Genomic DNA, 21,563 nt, shown 5'->3' on the forward strand with positions numbered 1-21,563 from the left:
ACTACTAAAAATGTTATTAAAAGGTGTAAGCCAATAGAGGAGATAAAATAAAATCATAACAATACTCACTCCAAAAGAGGGTAGCGTGAGAGGAATAATAATTTTAAAGATAGAACAAATAAAAAACAATGGCAAGATGGTCAGTTTTGTTCCAAGTATATCAGTAATTGCATAAACAGTCTAAACACACCAATTAAAAGACAGAGATTGCTAAATTGGATTAAAAAGCAAACTACATGCTCTCTACAAGAAACTTCCTTTAAATCAAAGAACTAAGTCGCAAATAACGGTTGTAAAAAGATATGCATATAAATGTATATATGTACACAGAAACTATTCAAAAGAAAACTAAGGTGACTATATTAATATCAGACAAAAATATAGACTTCAGATCAAAGAATATTAGCAGGGATAATGAGAAAGAGTATTACATAATGTTATAAAGGATCAATTCACCAAAAAGACATAACAATCCTAAATGTGTATGTACATAACAACAAAAGTTCAAACTATATGAAGCAAAATCTTATAGAATGGGAAGGAGAAATAGACAAATCTACAAATTTAGTTGGAAACGTCAAGATTATTTACACAGTAATTGGTAGAACAAGTTGAAGAACATTGATAAAGATGTAGAAGACCTAAACTATGCTATCAAACAAGTCCCTGAAAAGATGCTCAACATCATTAGCCATTAGAGAAAGGGAAATTAAAATCACATTGAGACACCACTACGTACCTATTAGAATGGCTAAAACTTCTAAAACTCAAAAAACTGATGATAACTAATACAAGTAAGGATGTGAAGCAACTGGAACTTTCATGCGTTGGTGGCAGGAAAGCAAAAGGACACAGCCACTTTGGAATACGGTGTGAAAGTTTCTTAAGTTAAACATACACTTACCACACGGCCCGGCAATTCCACTCCTAGGTATTTACCCAAGTGAAATGAAAGTTTGTATCCATATGTAAACCTGTATCTGAATGTTACTAGTTGCTTTATTCATAATAACCGCAAGCTGGAAACAATCCAAATGGCCTTCAACTCCGCATCATGGAATACTACTCAGCAGTAAAAAGCAACAAACTACTGAAACACACAACAACATGAATGAATCCCAAATATATTACACAAAGTGAAAGAAGTCAGACTCAAAAGGTTACAAATTGTATACTCTATTTCTATAACACTCTAATAAATTAGACTATAGAGTCAGAAAACACATCAGTGAGTGCCAAAGGAGAGAAGAGTTCTTACTATGAAGGGGCAATAGAAGATTTTCTGAGGTTTCACAAAACTCCTCTATATCTTGATTACAGTGGTGATTACATGACTATATATGCATATCAATACTCAGAGAAATATACACTTAAAAAAGGAAATTTTGGGGTGCCAACTCTGTGGCATAGTGGTTAAGCTCAGTGTACTCCACTTTAGCAGCCTGGGTTTGCAGATTTGGATCCTGGGCACAGACCCACATCACTCATCAGCCATGCTGTGGCGGTGACTCACATACAAAATAGAGCAAGATTGGCACAGATGTTAGCTCAGGGCCAATCTTCCTCAAACTAAAAAAGAGGAAATTAGCAACAGATGTTAGCTCAGGGTGAATCTTCCTCAGCAAAAAAAAAAAAGGTGAATTTTGCTCTATGTAAATTATACCGCAAGTTTTTTAAAAGAAGGAAAAATCTTCTACATAATCGGGTTCCTGTTTACCTCTCCAATCTCATATTCTGTTACTGTCCTCTTGTTCACGACACTCACTGGCTATCTTTCACTTCCTCAAATGCGCCATGTTCTTACCGCCTCACGACCTTCACATGTACAGTTCTCTTCATCTGGGTAAATGCTACTTATCCTTCAGTCTCAACCTAAATCCTGGATTCAAATCCAGGATCCACCTCTACTGGCTGTGTGACCTTGGGCTCATTAACTAATATCTCTGTAGTTTCCTCATCTATAAAATTGGAGATATGAGTAGTATTTATTTTGTAGAGTTTCCTTGAGGATTATATGAGTAAGCACGTGTGCCTGGCCCAAAGTAACATTATATAAGCTATATTACATAATATTATATAAGATATTATTATAATTCCTCGAGACATCTTCCCTAACTCCATTGTTAATCTCCTCTTATTTTCCTTCATAGGCATAATAAAATCTGTATTAATATATTTATCTGTTTGTTTGTTTAACATCAAACTCCATAGAATGTAGAATAATATCTGCCCTGTAGACTATATCTATCTTATCACTATCTATCTATCCACACTATATATGTCCCTGACACAAGGTAGGCACTTAACAAATATGTGTTGGATGAGTGAATGATTAGAAGAATGGCATCCTAGATGAGCATGTTTCTCATAACTTGATCTCTATCTGGGATGCAAACGGCACTGTGATCCTGACTATGTTCACAAAGTGAATGGATCATAAATATTGTTGCAGCTTAGTGGCTCTTTTTAGACAGAGCCTAGACTCAGCTGCCACACCATGGAGTTACATGACACTCCTTTTCCTCCTTACCCCACTCCACTGCATCCCCCACACAATGCATCCACTCTTTTAGTTTGACCGATGACTGGGTAGATAAGTCAGGCTGCCTCTAACTTGCAGACTCAGCCATCTTTAATTCATGAAGGAGAGAGTGGGAAGCTGCGTGCTGACCTCAGATGTCACTTCAGTTCTCCACTCCACCTTTACAGAGAGCCATGCATTTTGAACATTACCGAGCAAGCCTTAGTAAAGCCCATCCTTTGATCCCCTTGGCATCTGAGTGTTTGTGAGTATTGGGGGCAGTGGTTCACATACAGTATGAGGTTTTGCTCTGTGAAGAAAAAGACTTCTTAAATGAAACAGAAACTTGTCAGCCAGGGCCCTACACTTCTCTACTCTGAGATTGTTCTCTGAGAGAGGCTAACACAAGAAAGGAATGTCAGTTTCTTTACTGTGTGGAGAAAGATCACCAGAAGCCCAGATGGAGGCAGCGCAGAGGTAGGTGGCCCAGAGGAGACTGGCAGCTACAGAGACTGTGGTGCATCAGGATACAGAGCTCAGGGCTCCAGGGGAAACTGGGAAGCAGTGGGCACAGCACAGCGGAACAACAGATAAGAGGGATGCCTGGGTTTCCTAGAGCAGAAGGCCTCAAGCAGCGGCTCAGCTTAGTGTCAGGCAGTCCACTCCCCCCTCCTCAAAAGCTCTTAGAGAAAGAGCGGACTTTCCCAAGCCTATAAACTGGTGGGGACCAGGGACATTTTGGGTTACACCTGTAAGCCCTCTAAAAACATTCAGAAATATTTGAGGGCGAGCATCTCTGAAAGGAAATGGACTACCTCTGTGAACAGGTTTGGGGGGAGCGGCAGGGCTATTGAAATTTAGGAAACATTGTTGTAAATGTTAATACTTTTTCTCACCCACCAGCTGGTGAAGCTGGATAGATGTCAGTTACACTTGCTGATTGACTGAGCTGTGATCCCATCATCATGGCCACTGTACCATTCCATCTGGCATTTAGACTCTGTGATTGGGATTGTTTGGGAAGATGGCCAAAATGATCATATCCGGTTCATTGCAGTCTGTTTTAGCAGGTGCACGTAAACCCAATCCATGGCCCAAAATATATTAATCCAGAAGAAATAAATTTCATTTTGGATTTGATTTAGAAGAGACAATATCAAAGATGAAAACACTTTACATGAATTAGTGAACATAACCAGTGTGCTAAATTATAAAATTCAACTTATGCTGTTTAATAGAAGACTGTTTAGAGTTATGGACATTTCCTATGGGATCGTATCTCATGATTATCATGCAAAAATATAAAACCCAATTACAGTTCATGCTGATAAATGCTAGGTTAGGTAAAGATGCTCCAAGGTCATAAAATTCTGCAATGTGTAATATTTGCCTAGGCTGCAATGAGACAGTGGACTTCTTTTGTTTCTTTTAAAAAATAACTTTTATAGATCACGTCACCAAATGAGCAATTAATAAGAGAGAACACATCATTAAACTCTGCTCTCAGGTAATTTATATGCCACAGTGTTCGTTGTTCATAACCCAGGTTTTTCTCAGTGAATCATAACACTGTCTTAATTATCACTACCATTCTCTGGTAATTGGTTTCATTCCTTCTCATCCAGGAACAGGTCTTAAACCAAACCTTTGAACTCTTTTGCAAAGCACGTACACTAGGTATTACGTGGGTTGTCATCTTAGGAGCAAATTAACTCAAGTTCTCCCTCACAATGTTCTTAGGTAATAAGATGTTCTTAGGTTCCCAGATGCCAGGAACAACAATGAGAAAAATGACTTCTTTTGCCGCAATTAATGTAAACTGTTTAGATGCTCAGCAACGCACAGCTTTTTGTTCTGGATTTTGTAAAGAGGTTACTCAAAGCTAAACATTTCTGGATCCCTTGGAAAGGCAGAGTCTCTTATGCATATAATCTGTCCTGGAATTGTTTCTTTAGACAAACAGTCTTCAACCAGTTGATGTGAGCCTGACTTCATGCTGAGTTAACTTTATGGTGGGGGAGGGCAAGAGAGGGGTGGAGTGGTCCTCTTGGCCTTGTCTTAAAGAAAGATGCTGGCTGTAGCTATTCACACAACTACTGTGAATGGGGTCATTTCTTTTGAAATGTAGATTTTTTTGTTAAAAGAGTCTTTGGGGCAACCATGGTATCAGATGATCTGCCTGCCTGAATTGTGCACTTTTCAACCAATTGTTTTGATATCATATAAATCCAGTCACAAAGAGAAATGAATAAATTTTGCGTTGGTTAGTCTTTCTTCAAAGCCCCGAGATGATCTTAGGCAGTGAACTAACTATAGCTTTTATACTAAATGGATATATTTGAAATGTCCCTGGGCAGAGAAGGCAAATATAGTATAGGGCCTGGCTTTCCAGACCTTAGTGTGTATACAAGTTGCTGGGGTCTTGTTAAGATGCAGATTCCGACTCTGTGGGTTTGGGATGGGACCTGAGACACTTAATTTCTAGCAGTTTCTCAGTTGGTGCCAATGCTGCCAGTCTAAAGACCTGGAAGTGGGCCCAGTAATCAACATTTTAACTAGAATCAGACATGATCTTGAAACAGATGAGAAACACCGGATTGTGGTTTGGAGCACAGGTTTATAGCTGGAAAGACCTGGGTTTAAATCTCAACTCATCTGCTCAAACAACCACGTGACGTAAGTCACTCAAGTCCTCAGAGCCCCATCTGTAACATGAGAATAATCACGCCCACCCCACAGGGCTATTGTTGTACATAGACATATGTAAACGACATATTATATTCCAAACGAGTAGCTCAGAGTTAGCATAGAGCAAGCACTCAATAAATGGCATTGAGATTATTATCCCTGTGGCTGAGCATGGTTATGTGGCCAAGATGTGATTCGAGGTCCTGGTCCACATTGTCTACCTGAGCTGACACCTCAACTCCAAACTAACAATTGTTCGTTTCGCTCTTTCTTTCCATTAGGGAATGCGAATGTTCAACATTTTGATTTTTAGAATTTCCAGATGCTAAAATATACATGCAATCATAAAGTAAATGAATTTCAGGGGTAAGTTATATTGGTACATAATATATATACTCCCATAAATAATTTTTTGAAATTATGAGTTGCAATGATTTCTAAATATCATTCTTTGAATATCTTCATGCCCAAAAAAGTGATAAAATAATTTGAAGCCTACCCCCAGCTGTAGTTTGCAGGCCTGTGTCTCACATATGGAGCTGGACACCTGGGCCCTCATTCCTGCTCCCCAATGCGGCTGTTCCCTCTTCTGTGTACCGTGATCACTTCTGCTGCTTTTCCCGGCTGGCAGCACCTTAGCAGGTCAACCACTGCTGATGCCCTGTCTGTTGGGTCCCCATAGGTCCTCCAGCCCCATCACCAACTCTCTGAGCTCTTATGGTGCTAGAGTTGTCCTATGTGGGGCACGGAAGTAGGGACTCAGAGGACAGAGGATGACTTTAATAGCCTTGGGCAGCATTTTGTTTGAGGTGATCCTGAGCTGTATGCCCATCTCTAAATGAGTTGTAGAATTTAGTGAAAAACTGTTTTTTGCTTTTTTATATGCTTTGTTCTAGAACTCAGACAGTGACTGGGAAAATAGAACAAAACACTGTGATCAACATTCACTGTATCCCCTTCCCTCTGACAATAAGATCTGTGCCGGGGTGGCCCCTACTCCCCCACCCTAACCTAGAGGGGTCTCAGCTCCTGACTGCTGCTGTACAGCCCCAACAGTACCCCACACATGCTCAGTTGTGTCTGCTCCCAGTGCCACAAATCTTGCCTTCTTTCCCAGGAGACTTCTCAGAACCATGTAAATAGATCTCTGACGGCCAGTCTCACCAGCTTACCAGACATTCATAGAAGTTTCTGAATATCCTTTCTCTCACGTCATACTTAGGTTCACTCTTCTATTCTGGTTCTGAGAATCTCTATCAAGGAAAATTAGGGGAAAGGAAAGAAAGGCAAGTAACATGTATTGATTTCTTCATACGTGAAGGCACATTGTTAGCTTCTTTACATATAAATTCTATCTACATAACAATCTAATTATATAGTTTGGTTTTCCATCTCTGTTTAACAGATGAAGAAATTGAAGCTTAGAGGCATCAAGTACTTACTACTGCATTAATAAGCATCTAATTTGGGATTTCAGCCCAAGTTTGGCCTCAGAGAACATGCTATTTCTCCTACATCACAAAGAACTATAAATTAAGAGTCGAAGTGCCCACGGAAAGACAATCTGTGAGTGTGTTGAATGCTAATGAACATTAGTCAGTTGGTGGACATTAGCTATGACACGTTTGCCAGGAATATGACCCTCTGTTTTGCAAAGAGTCTTGCTATTTATAGGGCATTGAAAATTGCTTCATTGAGTTCTGGCCGCACAATCACATTTTGGTACAATACTACTAGTTACTAAATTCTAATGTTATAATACCCTATCTGCATGATGGCACACAACTGATTAGGAACTGAAATAAGCCATTTAAAGCACTGATTACCCTTGTGATAGCTAAAAGATCTAACATCTCTAAACTTTTACAGAATTAATTGATTTTTTAACTAAATGGATTAAATCAACTGGTTGATTTAGTCTTTGAAATTCCAAGAACCCAAACTTTTCTCATTTTTTATGAAGCATAAGAGAAAGATTAATCTCTACATCAGGTGTTCCTTTATGAAAACAACAAGGATCTCTTAAAATTTTATTTAAAAAAATCAAAATAATACAAAGTACATGGTGTTTAAAAAAATTGTTATGATTCAGAGAAGATTATAATGTGAACCCTCACTCTTTACAGTTAAAGTACATTTGGCTTTAAGTCCAGGAAACACAATTAAAACTGGCTTACAGAATTAAGAAATATATTGTCTTACATACCAAAGTCCATACAGGGGGAAGGCTCCAGAGGTGTGTCTCAGGATTGTGGCCCCACTGCTCAGGAACCCTTGTTGTGTAGCTTTGTCCCCTCATAGTAGCAAGATGGCTTCAAGCTCCATCTGTGTAGAGCATGGAAGAAAGAGGTTGTCTCCCCAATTAAGGAACAGATATCCTTCTCTCCAGTTGGATTAGGCCCCTCCTCCCATCACGACTGAAAGTAGCCAATGAAACTTCAGGCACTGTTTGTCCAGATAATCTTTTTCTGCCTTATCAGATCCAATGCCCTTTTCGAAAACAAATTTCTCATAATCCCCTCTTTCCTAGCCTGATAACACATGATGGATATCACGACCCATCTACACATAAAATTTCAGAAAGTACTTATAGTAACAAGGTTTCTCAGACAAGCTCAGTCACGTCTAGACCCTTAGGTAAGACTGAATAAAACACTCTCCCAAACCCACATTCATCTAGTATGTATAAGCTTTTGACCTGAACATCCTAACTATTTGTCTCAGCTTTTGCTTTGATTTCCGTCTGCCTTGACCAGTGCTGGGAGGGTCTGAGCTGCCATCAATGCTCACTTTTGCCACTGAGCATTAGGGGACAGGGTGTCCTATTGGAGAAAGGATCTTGAGCCCCTAATCTCTTCTTTTCTGTCTGACTTATCAAAACTCATCGATTCCTACTGATTTCAATTCAGGGCATTGTTCAAGAAACTGCTATTAAAGTAAGTGAAAGCTCTCGAGGAAGGAAATGTAGACAAGTGCAGATGAAGATACAAAGTTCACCATCCTTTGTGAATATACTGTTCAGAGCAAGATCTTAGAGACCCCATAGTTTTGGATTTCCTAAATTCAGCCTTTCCCTGGGTCAAGTTCTCTCTACCTTACTAAAAGGGAGAGAGGAGAAAATGAACATTTATTAAACTCCTACTGTGTGTCAGGGAGAATTTCCATATGACACATCATTTAATGCTGACGAGGGCATTCTGAGGCAGCTGCTTCTGCACTCATTCTGCACATGATGAGACTGCATCTCCAAGAGGGTAGAGGGCAGCAAGGAAATGTGGGGTTGCAAGTTGATCTGAGTCCTGGGACAGTCCAAAGCCTAGCCTCTTTCCAGACATCAATGAAGTCAGTCTCACCTTGTCTGCCATTTTATTTTTATTCTTATTTTAAATTAGAGTATCCTCGAGTTCCCCTGGTCCCAGAAAAATTGAGACTAATCTAATATCCAGGTCTCCAAGTCTCGCCTCCACATTTGTTGCTTAAATTACTTTCCCAGTGGTCACCTGACTCTGCTTAGACAATTCAGTGTTAGGAAAGTCTGTGCTACAGAGGCAGCCGCACCCATCTTCAGATGCAATGGTTGTTTGAAAGCTCTTTCAGAATTTGGCTCTCCAAAACTTGGCTCACTGATGCTAGTTTTGCTCTCTGAAGCCTCCTTAGAAAAGTCTGATTCCCATTTCATATGGTGGCCCTACAAATATTTGAGCCAAAGATTTGATCTTATTTCAGGCACAAGGGATGGGTCCACAGCAGATCAATTCATGAACCCTTGAGGTATTGTCTTATTTGGTGCCCAAATCTCTCCGCTTTCTTCCCTACATCAAGCTTTGGCTGACATATCCATTTGCAAATGGTTCCTATTTTCTAGCTTCCTGTGACCTACTCCATCTTTATCCTGGCCTCTGACTAATTCTTTTCTCATATACCTAGGTTTGATTTTTCTTCCAATTAGTGTTAAACTCCATGCTGGCTCTTGCCCAATGGTTACACATTTGCATTGATCACAATGAACATTTCACTGAATATGCAAGAAGGGCGGCTTGACAGCAGTAGAGAAACATATAAAAAACAATTTGATTCTCTTCTGTTGCCTTAAAGTTTATTCACTAGAGATAAAAGAAAAACTGTACTTTACAAAATATTTTTGAGCCTTAGAAACAATTAGAAACCTTAGAAACCTTAGCCTTAGAAACCTAAAAAAGAGAACAAAGAAAAGTTTCATTTGAATTCAGGAATGCTGTAAACCAGCAGTTCTCAAAATGCGGTTCATGGACCAGCAGCATCAACATTATATGAGAATTTGTTAGAAATGCAAATTCTTGGGCCAGCCCTTAAACTTATTGAGTCAGAAACTCTGGGCGTAGGGCCCAGCAATCTGCATTTTTAACAAACCTTCCAGGTGATTCTGCTGCACACTAGTTTGAGAATTGCTGTAAACTAACAGAGCTGGTGTCCTTGATAAAAACAATTAATATCTTCAACATTCTTTACAAATTTGCAAAGCACTTTCACCTGCATTATTCAAATTCTCTAAACTCTTCTTGCCTTTCACGAAAAACAATGAGATTGAACCAGATCATGGATGGCAAATAATTTTCATATTAGTTGTGAACTCCGATCAATTAGTAATGATTCCTTGGAGAATAATGGCTTCAGAGTCACAGAGACTTAGAAAAGTTATTAACTTTCAAATTTCTGTTTCTTCATCTGTAAAAGTGGAATTATTTTACTACCTACACACATCCAGCTCAATGGGAAAATATGCTCATTTGTTGAAGTCTACCATCTGCAAGGGAGGAGGGAGTAGAGGCATTTGTACCGCAGAGTTGCTTATCCTGAACTAGAAATTCTCCATGCTAAATTCTCTAGCTGTAATTCTAGGGAGGGAACTTAAGGAAATAAACCCTTTATTTAAACAAAAGTCATCCAGTTTTAAGCAGAGAAGAGTTCCTAAGAAAATATTTTATTATATCTGGTCCCCAAGAAGATATTGATCAAACTTGGGGACAAAAATCTCCTTTTATCATTTCTGCTCTTGGGTCCTATATAAAACTAAAGAAAACAAGTAAAAATATATGAATAGCACAAAAGTTATCACTTCTTAAAAATACAATTTTCTGATCCCTAAAAATTCCAAGTGATATCACTTTTGACACAAAGAAATGACATAAAGAAATTTATAAGGTCTCAAATATTACCATATTAATATAACAATTAAGATTCTAAGATAACTAACCATGGTCCAACCTAGACAGATTGATGTTAATGCCCAGACACTTCTCCAGAGACCCTTTCCTTCAGGCTTCCTGTATGTCTTGCAGTATCATCTATCCCACATCAAGGAGCTGATCTAGCTAAAACCTCATCCTCTTAGTAAAAACACCCCAAACTTAAAAACCCCCGTTTAAAACATTCCTCACCCACTCGGACCCTCCCACTCAGTTCTGATTCTAGTCTGAGGGATGATCTTAGCTCATCGTTGACACAAAGTGAGGTGATGACTGACACCTTTGAGCTCCAGTGGATGATTTAAGCTTTGCTGGCTCAGATGATCAGGTCCACTGTACATCTGTGGAATGACTTAATTAATGTCTTTGTTTATAGTCTCACTCCACTGAACCACACATACATGTACAAAGGGAAGTGGTTTTGCAGAAGTCCACATATTATACTTTTCCAATACAATGATAGATGAATCAGATAATAAAAAGATGGACAACAGAAATTAGTACACATATTGTAGGAGATTGGGCATTGTCTAAATAGGTCCTGTTAGTCACTGTTCCAAATAAGGCACTGCAGAGCATCCTGAGAGTTTTGAACACACTCTTAAAAGGCACTAAATAAGTTTTTTTCAATATAAAATCATCCACTCCTAGTGCACCATAAGAAACCTCTGTATACTCGTGACTTGATTTTTCCAAAGTAACATAAGAACAGAGCATTGTATTTGGATTTGGCCCAAACATACGCCTTCAGTAATTTATTTAATTGCTTATAGTTTTGGTTTCCCCATACCTTTCTTCTTAAAGTTACTATAGACCAGTTCAAGATGTCAATGTAGGAGGGTCCTGAACTCACCTCCTCCCATGGATACACCAAATCCACAGCTAAGTACAGAACAATTTCATCTGAAAAAAAATCCCCAAAACTAGCTGAGTAACTCCTACACATGGGGCAAACAAGAAAAACCCACAAGTGGTGACTCATAATTGAGAGGGAACTCACAACCCTAAGCTTCTCCCTGAGGAGCAAAGTGTTTGAACCCCACATCTGACACCCTAACTTTTAAGACGTGCACCTAATAGACAAGTCCCCAAAACATTTAGCTTTGAAAGTCAAAGTTGCTGTAGTGTGCTGCTTTTTAAACCATGAAGTGCTGTGCAGATGATGATGTTTCCATATTGGATTTTCACTGTAGATATTAACAAATCCTAAAGTAATCATTTCAAACTGGAGCTACAATAATGGCACTATAGAAAGTTCATGAGATTTGGATTTTTTTGTTTTGACAGTTGTTATGTGATAGTTCTGTTTTCTTTTGTTTTTGCTCTAGCAAAGCAAGAGAACAAGTATAAGGCAATTTGCAAATGGGTAGGAAGCCATCAAAAGCTCTGCATCAAGGTCCTCTTTTCTAGGCACTTCCCCACTTAGGCCATGCACAGTGTTCTGTAGCCTGGTTATTGCTCCCCAGGTCATTGGCAAACAATGAGTTTCAGAGCCCTGGAATTAGCAGCCCCAGCTCTGAGAATCTTGTCCAGAAGAGCAGCTCTGGCAATTCCACTCAGGCAGTGATTTCCATTGCTTGAGAATTCAGCTGCATGCACAGAGGACTCACTAGGCAGAGAGCTGAAGAAGCTGGAAGAAAAAGCAGGCTCCTCTCATCAGTTGGCTCCATGCCCAGGGCATCAGGCTACTGCCTGAGTGATATCACTAAAAACGGGGCATGATAACTCCACCTGTCTCTAAATATATCACTCACTGGGATTGCTCCTTATAACTCATTACTCAAATGAGATAATGACATAATGCACACAATATCCGTGACATAATTTATATAAAATCCTTAAGCATGGTGTCTGGCACATAGTGAGATGTCAATAAATTTAACTGTTAGAAATATTGTGATTAGTTGTCCATGTGAGATGAGGCATTCCAGCTACTTTAGACAAGGAGCAACATACAGAGCCATGAACAGTCATCAATACTCAGTTCCATATTGGCTCTTTAGATTCAACAATGAGCCCTGGGAAGACCTCCAGGAATAGGACACGGGAGAAATGGGATGGAGTGCTTTGATTTGAAAGATGCAGGAGGTTGATAAAGGATGGCAGGGTCAGTAGAACACAGTGATGGGACAAGATGAGGATACCAGAGTCCTGCTGGGAAGGTAAGATCTGAAAGTGGAGGAGAAAGATGAAAACTATGTGGAGTAACAGAAAGAATCCCTCTCAATAATCAAGAGACGTGCCTTCATCCAAGCTCAGCCCCTAGCTAGCTGTGTGATTTTCACAAGTCGCTTAGCCTCTCTGGATGTTTGTGTATTCAGCTATGAAGTCACAGGGTGGAATTAGATCACCCCTTAGGGCCCTTTCAAGAGCACCAAAGGCAAAGCTTTCATACCTTTCCTTAAACCAGACTTTACATGTAATAAGTTCACAGTATAGAAGGAAACTTTGAAGAGGTCTATAAATGTGAAAACTCTCAGAGCTATGTAAGGTGACTTACAAATGAATCAAGAGCAAAAATCTATACTTTACAAAACCACATGCAGTGTCTGTTGTCTCAGAGCTCCGGTAAATCTTATCCACATCACACATCCCATTGAAGTTTAAAACCAGTAAAGGCACCTTAAAAATAAACTTTTAAAATAAATATGTTTCAACTGGTAGAGAAGAGACATGTCAAAACTCTGCAGGCATTCAGAGTTTGAAAATATGTATGGTCTAACTTTGTTTGAATGTTTTTACTCATGATATATAATTTATTTTGAAATTTTGAATAATGTTGAAGAAGGGCATGACTGCTATATTTATCAAAATAAGGAGGTGAAGAAAAGAAAGCAAAGAACTGTATGTTTAAGGTCACGAAATTTTTATTTTTCTCTTATTTTCTAAGGAAATTAAAAGCTTTCTATCAATCTCCCTGCGTTCGTAAAATAATGAGTGAAGTTTTGGAGTGTTCATACATAAGAGAAGTAAAAGGGAGTTTGAAAGTTCTTCCAAGCTCAGTCCAATGATTTATGATGATAAAGAGATAAAAATAGAACATGATATAGGATTATGAGGACCCTAGCTAGATTCCTGAGCCAGTGCCAGAAAGCTGGAGTGGAAAAAAGGAGCAACCCATGGGAAACTTGTACACAAATGAACGCCCTAGAAATTCACTTGAGCTTCAAAAACTTTATAGTTAACACTCCCCTCCTCAGTCCCCATCAGCTTAAGTGAAGAGAGCTTTGGCTTAAGGTGAAATTTAATAGCAGTGTTCATCTAGTCTTCACAGACTGGGAGGACGCTGCCACACTTCCATTCCCAGGGTATGCTCTTTGAGCTGCTTTGCCAGCTGGGGTGATGGATGGGTTGCAACCATCTACCCACATTCTCTGGCCCAAAAGTAAACACACTTGACTACTGGCATAAATGCTTAGGCAGCTCTCCAAGGTCAGAAGTATACTTTATGGGTCCTGGCTCAGATTAAGGCTCATATATCTTCATAGGGATGTATCCAACCAATATGGCAGTGAACAATCTTTCTGATTATTCTTCCTAAAATGCCTCTTTGATAATTTCATTGTACTAGTCAAAAACCTTCCACGATCACAGGATAAAAGATCAATATACAAAAGTAAAATACATTCCTGTATGCTGCAGCAAACAATTGAAAAATGAAATTCAAAAACACAATATTTAGAGTAACATCAAAAATCACCTCATCTTGGAAATAAACCTAAAAAAATAGTGCTGAGAGAAATTAAAGTGAACTTAAATAAATAGAATTTTATATTATATACATGAATTAGAAGATTCAGTACTTTTAGGAAGTTAGCTCTCTACAAATTGATCTTCAGATTTGTATTAGTCTTGATTCTCCATAGAAACAGAACTAATACGATAAATAGATAAGATAGATGGGTGACAGACAGATAGATAGATAGATAGATAGATAGATAGATAGATAGAGATGAGAGAGAGAAAAACTTACTATGAAGAATTGGCTCATGTGATTATGGAGGTTGAGAAGTCCAAGATCTGTAGTCAGCAAGATGGAGAGCAAGGAGAGCCAAGGAATAGTTCCAGTCTGAGTCCAAAGACCTGAGAACTAGGAGAGCTGATAATGTAATTTTCGGTCTGAATCTGAAGGCAGGAGAAGATCAATGTTCCAGCTCAAAGATAGGCAGAGAGAAAGAATTCTTTCTTACTCAAACTTTTATTCTATACAAGCCATCAGTGGATTGGATGAGACCCACCCACAGTGGGGAGAGCAATCTGTTTTACTCAGTCTGTTGATTCAAATGTTAATCTCATCCAGAAATATGTTCACAGACACACCCAGAAATAATCTGGGCACCCTGTGGCAAGTCAAGTTGACACATAAAATTAACCATCACAAGACTCAATGCAATTCCAATAAAAATATAGAGTTGATTCTAAAGTTTATATAGAAATGTGATGCACCTGAATACCGCAAATAACTTTGAAAGTGAATGACAAGTTTGGGGGCTCATATTACCTGAATCTAAAGCAAACTATGGTGCTATAAAAATCAAGCAGGTTTGGAAATAGTGTAAGGCTAGACAAATATATCAATGGGATAGAATTAAGAGTGCAGAAATAGATCCAAACATATTACTGGTCGATAGACTTTCAACAAAATCTATAAGTAACCCAATGGAGAAAGGAAAATCAAATAATGCTGGAAGAACTGGATAAACATATGGGAAAAACAATAAGCAAATAAACCTCTCGCCCTATCTTGCAGCACACACAAAATTTAATTCTAAATGAATCATAAATCTAAACAAACCCTAAATCTATAAAAATTTCCAAAAGAAAACTTAGGAGAATATCTCTAGATTTGGGGGTAGATAAATATTAGACAAGATGTCAAATATATAACCTTAAAAAATTAAATATCAGACTTCATCAAAATTAAAACTTCCGTTCATCCAAAGATAGCATTAAGAAAATTAAGAGGCAGGTCACAGACTGATTAATACTTTTTGCATTCATATATCTGATAAAGAACTTGAAACCAGAATATATAAAGAATTCCTACAACTCAATTAGAAAAAGACAAACAGCTCAATAAAAATGAGCAAAAGGTTTGCACCCCGAACAACAACCAAATCTATGTGAATGACCAATGAGCACATGAAAGGTAGTCACTACCATTGATCAAGGGAAATGAAAATTAAAAGCGTGATAAGATACCACTTTACACCCATGAAAATGGTTAAAATTAGAAAGATTGACAACATAAAATGTTGGCCAGGATGTGAAGCAATAAGAATACACCTATTGCTGTTGAGAGTGTAAGAGTTCACCCACTTGGGAAAAGTGACAGTCTCTTATAAGTATCTGTCTAGTTTTTGACCAGTAATTCCATTCTAGAGATACTTACCCAAGAAATACAAAAGCATATGTCCACAAAAAGACTTGTACAAGGATGTTCACACCAGCTTTGTAAGAAACAACTTAAATGTTCATCAGCAGGAAAATGAATACATAAATCATAGTATGCTCTTACAACGAAATGCTAGCCAGCCATAAAAAGAACAGGCTACTGACACATATGAAACACAGATGAACCTCAAAAACATTACGCCAAACGAAAACTGGTGGAATGAAACAATATTTACTGTATAGTTTCATTTATATACTATTCCAGAACTGACAAAATTTATTTATGGTGATAGAAGTTGCAGCACTCTTGGGAAGTTGACATTGACTGGAAGGGGTTATGGGGTGATAGAAAAATGCTCAATGCTCTTTTGGAGCATTGATTATGCACGTATATACATTTGTCAGAACTCATATAATTGTACACTTAAAATCTGTGTATTTCACGCTATACAAATTGTGCCTCCTGTTAAAAGGAAGGTCTTTGGAAAAGAAATAACGAGTGTTGGAGAAGATGTAGAGAAAAAGGAACCCTCATACACTGCAGGTGAGAATGTAAATTGATGCAGCCACTATGGAAAGCAAATGGAGATTTCTCAAAAAATTAAATAGAAATACCATATGATGTAACTATTGCATCTCTGTGTATTTATCCAAAGAATCATTAAAATACTAATTCAAAAAGATACATGCACCCCTATGTCCATTGCAGCATTATTCACGATAGCCAAGAATAGGAAGCAACCTAAGTGTCCATCAACAGATGAATGGATAAAGAAAATGTGATATACATACAATTGAATACTACTCAGCTAGAAAAAAATGTAAAATCATGCCATTTGCAAGAACATGGATGGACCTTGAGGGTATCATGCTAAGTGAAATAAGTCAGATGGAGAAAGATAATTGTCATATGACTTCACTCATATGTGGAAGATAAACAAACAAACAAATAGATACAGTGAACATATTAGTGGTTACCAGAAGGGAAGAGGCAGAGGGAGGGTGAAAGGGGTCAAGGGGCACACTTGTATGGTGACTGATGGCAACTAGACTTTTGGTGGCAAACATGATGCAATCTATACAGAAGTTGAAATATAATGATATACACCTGAAATTTATATAATGTTATAAACCAATGTGACCTCAATTAAAAAAAAAAAAAAGCATAGTCTTTGGAATAAGACAGGCCTGAGCTAAAATCCAAATTTGTCACTAACTAGCTGTATGACCATGGACAAATCCCTTAACTTTTCTAAGCATTAATTTCATCATCTATAAAATGAAAATAATAATTCCAATTTAACAGGGTAGACATAAGTATAAAAATGAGGTTATGTTTGTAAAGAGATTAGCACAGTGTGGACACTCAATAAATTCTTTGGTTATGTTTTATGCACGATAAAAACCAAACATTTCAACCTCGCATTCAAGACTTTCGTAAATATGGACCCATCCTGTCTTCCATTATTTTTCCCACTATTTTGCTATGCTCATTGTATTTTAACTACTTTGTATTAATCTTAATTTCTTTTGCCCAACCAGACTACAAGGTGGTAGAAGGTAGGATGCATTCCCCTAAACCCCTCCCTAGTTTTTTTTTATCAACTATGTAACCCTAGAAAATTTATTTAAACACTGAATCTCAGAGTCTTCATTGTTAAATTGGGATAATAATATCTATTTCGTAGGGTTGCTATGGGGATTAAATGTGAGAATATATTTAGCAAACGTAGCAGAATATCTGAAATACAGCATCTGCACAATAAATGGGTGTCCTCGCTCCCTACCCCCTATGGAGCTCTGAATCCCTCACAATATGTAGCACTGTCCTGTCCCTTAGCGGTGTCTCAATGCACACTGGTTGAGTGAATGGAACTGCTCACAGATGGGGGAAATGATCTCAGGGGCTCCTGGAGAAGCCATCAGTGACATAGGTAACAGGATATGGATAGAGATAAAAAAGCATCAGTAAGAAGATCAGGAGAAACATATCCCAGAACCATATAGATCATTTACAGGATCAGTCATCTGAGTATGCCTAATTAGTTATCAACTTCATGCAAGTGTCCAAGAGTCTAATTAAAACTTTAACATATCAATGTGCATGTCCCTGTGTGTGAATGTACAATGTGTAAATACACACATATACATACCTTCATATACAGTCAGCCCTCAGTATCTGCAGATGCAAAAACTTTATCATGTACATTTACTGAATCATGTAGTTCATTCTATTATGACATTTTATATAATGGACTTGAGCATCTGCACATTTTGGTATCTGCAGGGCTTCCTGGAACCAATTGTCCATGGATACTAAGGAAGAACTTTATGTATCTTTTACTTCCCACACCCAATAAGGCACATGTACCACTTGAGTGAAACTGAAAGATACTTTTATGAATAAAAGAACTCAAATTTTTGTTCAAAAATATAAAACAGACCTGTATAGGTTCTTCAACTTTGCTGTAATTAATTAATGTACTAATGGAACACAAATAAAAATATTTTAGATTGTTCTGGCGGTGGCAAGCACAGTAGAAAGAACACTGGTAGGAAGTTGAGAAACCTTTTCAATGTCCTGGCACACTACTAATTAGTAATAGCAATTTAGACAAGCTACTCAATCTCCTTGTACCTCAGTTCTATCAGAAGTTACACTCCTTGGTCTTCCACCTCCAAAATTTCCACAACAGAACTTCCACTCTATTGTGTATTGTCAACTAGAAAATCTGACCAACTCATTACTGATAAAAATAAATATCCAAAGGGTGATATAATTTAGATCTAGTTCTTTGACCACAGAGCAACTAAGAAATTAATGACAAAAGATCACTAGAAAAATACCAAATATTTGGAAATTAATAAATGTGTAGGTCAAAGAGGAAACAAAGAGGACAGTTTTTTAAAAGTTTAGAATGAAGCAATAATGAAAATATTTTTCAGGACTGATGAGATGTAGCTACAGTGATTTGGGGGAAGTAGTTATAAAGTTAATTATTATAAGGGAAAATAGTTGAAAAATAATGAGCTAAGCATCAAAATTAAAAATCAGAGGAGTGGTGTCAAGATGACGGCATAGGCAGACTCTGAGCTCACCTCCTCCTATGGACACAACAAATTTACAACTACTATGTGAAAAATTATCCCTGGGAGAAAGCTGAAAACAGGATAAAAAGAACCCCCACAACAAAGGACAGTCTTGACTGTGATAGAAGATGCAGAAATTCCTTACTGGAGAGTAAAAAGCCACCTTTGCAAGCCACAGTGCTTCATGGCTGGCCAGGAGCAATCATAAAGTATGAAGCCTTCTCTGGAGGAGTTGGGGACCTCAGCTGGGGAGCATTATTGCTATAAGCATCCTTTGGACTCAGCACAACCAAGACAACTGTTATAATATCTGGCTTTACTTGTAACTAACAATGGGAAATACTCCTAGAAAAGCTATCAGACCTAAGGGAAAAAAAGCCAGCTCTTAAGGGGACCATGGACTTGTTTCAGAAAGTAACCTAAAATCACCAGGACTGTGTACTCCTTTGGTGAAGAGAGACTCAACTGATAGTTCTGGGTGCATCTCAGTGAGAGGTGAGACCTCTCCAGGGACTGAGACATTGGTGGCAGTCATTATTGTGACCTAGTACAGGCATGCTGACACAGATGCTGGCAGACACCATTGAAGTTCTTCCCCTGGCCTGTTAGCCCAGGGTCTGCCCTACTTGCTGGAGAACCAATTTAATCCGGCTCAGCCAGGGCAGGCAGCCTGCCCAAGGGATTAGTCACACCCGACAGCAAGCCCTCAGGCAACTTGTGGTCCCACATAGGTGGGGTGCCTGGAAACTCTGCAGCCTGGCTAGTGGGTCTGCTTCTGTGGGACAGGGTGTGTGTGAGGAGCAGGTAGAATGTGTGGGGCATTGGTGGAGTGTATGGAGACTCTGCAGTGGGGCAACTGAGTCCCCTTCATGGGGTCAGGGCACATGCATGGGACAGGACTGTGTTGATGGGGTGTGTGGCCTCATGGGTAGTGGGGCTTGTCAGCTACAGAAGACTTGTGCTTCTCAGCCACATAGGGGATCAGCTCCACCTTCCAAACTCTGAAACAATGGGGTACGCCTGTGCCTAGGGCCAGCCCCACTCAGCTGCAATCCTGAGAGAGCTGACAATAGCCTTGCAAGTCAGAAGCCTACAGCAATTGTAAGCCCAGCAACTAGCCACACTGGGGGCCTACTCACTTAACAGAAAAACTTCAACAGGAATGTGCTATTAGACCTTGCAGCCAACTGTGCTGGGGGTTCCCCATGCCCAATAAAGAGACTGAAGTGTCCATAGCAGCCACTTGCAGCTGACCATTACAACCAACTGGCCAGAGGGACAGCATAGCCTCCCTGGGTACCAGCAGCAAAAGCAACCCTGCCACAACAGAAAGACACATGTAGCCCACACAGGGGTCACTCCTGGAACATTTGGTACCAGTGATGAGAAAGAAGCAAACTGCTGGGCCTCATATGGCATCTCTTACATAAGGCCACCTCTCCAAGATCAGGAGAAGTAGCTGACCCAGCTAATACATAGATATGAGCACAGAGAAAGAGGCAAAATAAGGAGGCAAAGGAATACATTCAAGTAAGGGAACAGGACAAAATGTCGGAAAAAGAACTAAATGAAACAGAAATAAACAATCTAGCCAACAAAGAGTTCAAACAAAAAGTCATAAGGATGCTCACTGATCTTGGGAGAAGAATGGATGAACTCAGTGAGAATGTCAACAAAGAATTGGAAAATATAAAAAAGAACCAATCAGAAATGAAGAATACAATACAAGAAATGAAAAATTCACTAGAGGGACCCAATAGCAGAGTAGATGATACAGAAGAATGGATCAACAAGCTGGATGAAAAACTAGAGGAAATCACTCAAGCTGAACAGATAAAAGAGAAAAGAATTAAAAAGAATGAGAACAGTCTAAGGGAACTCTAGGACAATATCAAGGGCACTAACATTCGTATTATAGGTGTCTGAGAAAGAGAAGAGACAGACAAAGAGCTGAGAATCTATTTGAAAAAATAATAGCTAAAAACTTTCCTAACCTAAGGAAGGAAACAGACATCAAGGTACAGGAGGCACAGAGAGCACCAAACAAGATAAACCCAAAGAGGCCCATACAAAGACACATTATAATTAAAATGTCCAAAATTAAAGACAAAGACAGAATCTTAAAAGCTGCAAGAGAAAGGCAACAAGTTACATGCAAAGGAAACCCCATAAGGCTATCTGCTGACTTCTCAGCAGAAATCTTACAGTCTAGAAGGGAGTGGCATAATATATTTAAAGTGCTGAAAGGAAAAACCTACTGCCAAGAATACTCTACCTGGCAAGGTTATCATTCAGAATGAAAGGAGAGATGAAGAGTTTCCCAGAGAAGCAAAAATTAAAGTTTATCACCAAGAAACCAGTTTTACAAGAAATACTGAAGGGACTTATTTAAGTGAGAAAGAGAAGACCACAAAGAGGAAGAGGAAAATTATCAAAAAAAAAACCCCAAAAAACAAGCAATAGAATCACTGGCAATGGCAAAAATACAGTAAAGGTAGCAGATCGACCACCTGTGAAGATAATATGAAGGTCAAAAGACAAAAGTACTAAAATTATCTATTTCCATGAAAAGAGGATAGCAGATACACACACACACACACACACACACACACACAAAGAGGTTAGATACTATAACAAAAACAAAT

General features: G+C 38.7%; 1 long non-coding RNA gene across 3 annotated transcripts in view; it reads right to left on the reverse strand.

The window, feature by feature from the left end:
- Positions 1-21,563, reverse strand: part of LOC139041114 (uncharacterized) — a 229,874-nt gene that overhangs the window by 72,245 nt on the left and 136,066 nt on the right. For all 3 annotated transcript variants that reach the window (XR_011495720.1, XR_011495719.1, XR_011495721.1), the window contains 2 exons: positions 7,416-7,534; positions 6,382-6,462 (listed from right to left, as the gene is read on the reverse strand). This is a non-coding gene — a long non-coding RNA (uncharacterized lncRNA). The remainder of the gene's footprint in view (positions 1-6,381; positions 6,463-7,415; positions 7,535-21,563) is intronic.

Source organism: Equus asinus, chromosome 20 (assembly GCF_041296235.1).
Source record: "Equus asinus isolate D_3611 breed Donkey chromosome 20, EquAss-T2T_v2, whole genome shotgun sequence".
Lineage (NCBI taxonomy): Eukaryota > Metazoa > Chordata > Mammalia > Perissodactyla > Equidae > Equus > Equus asinus.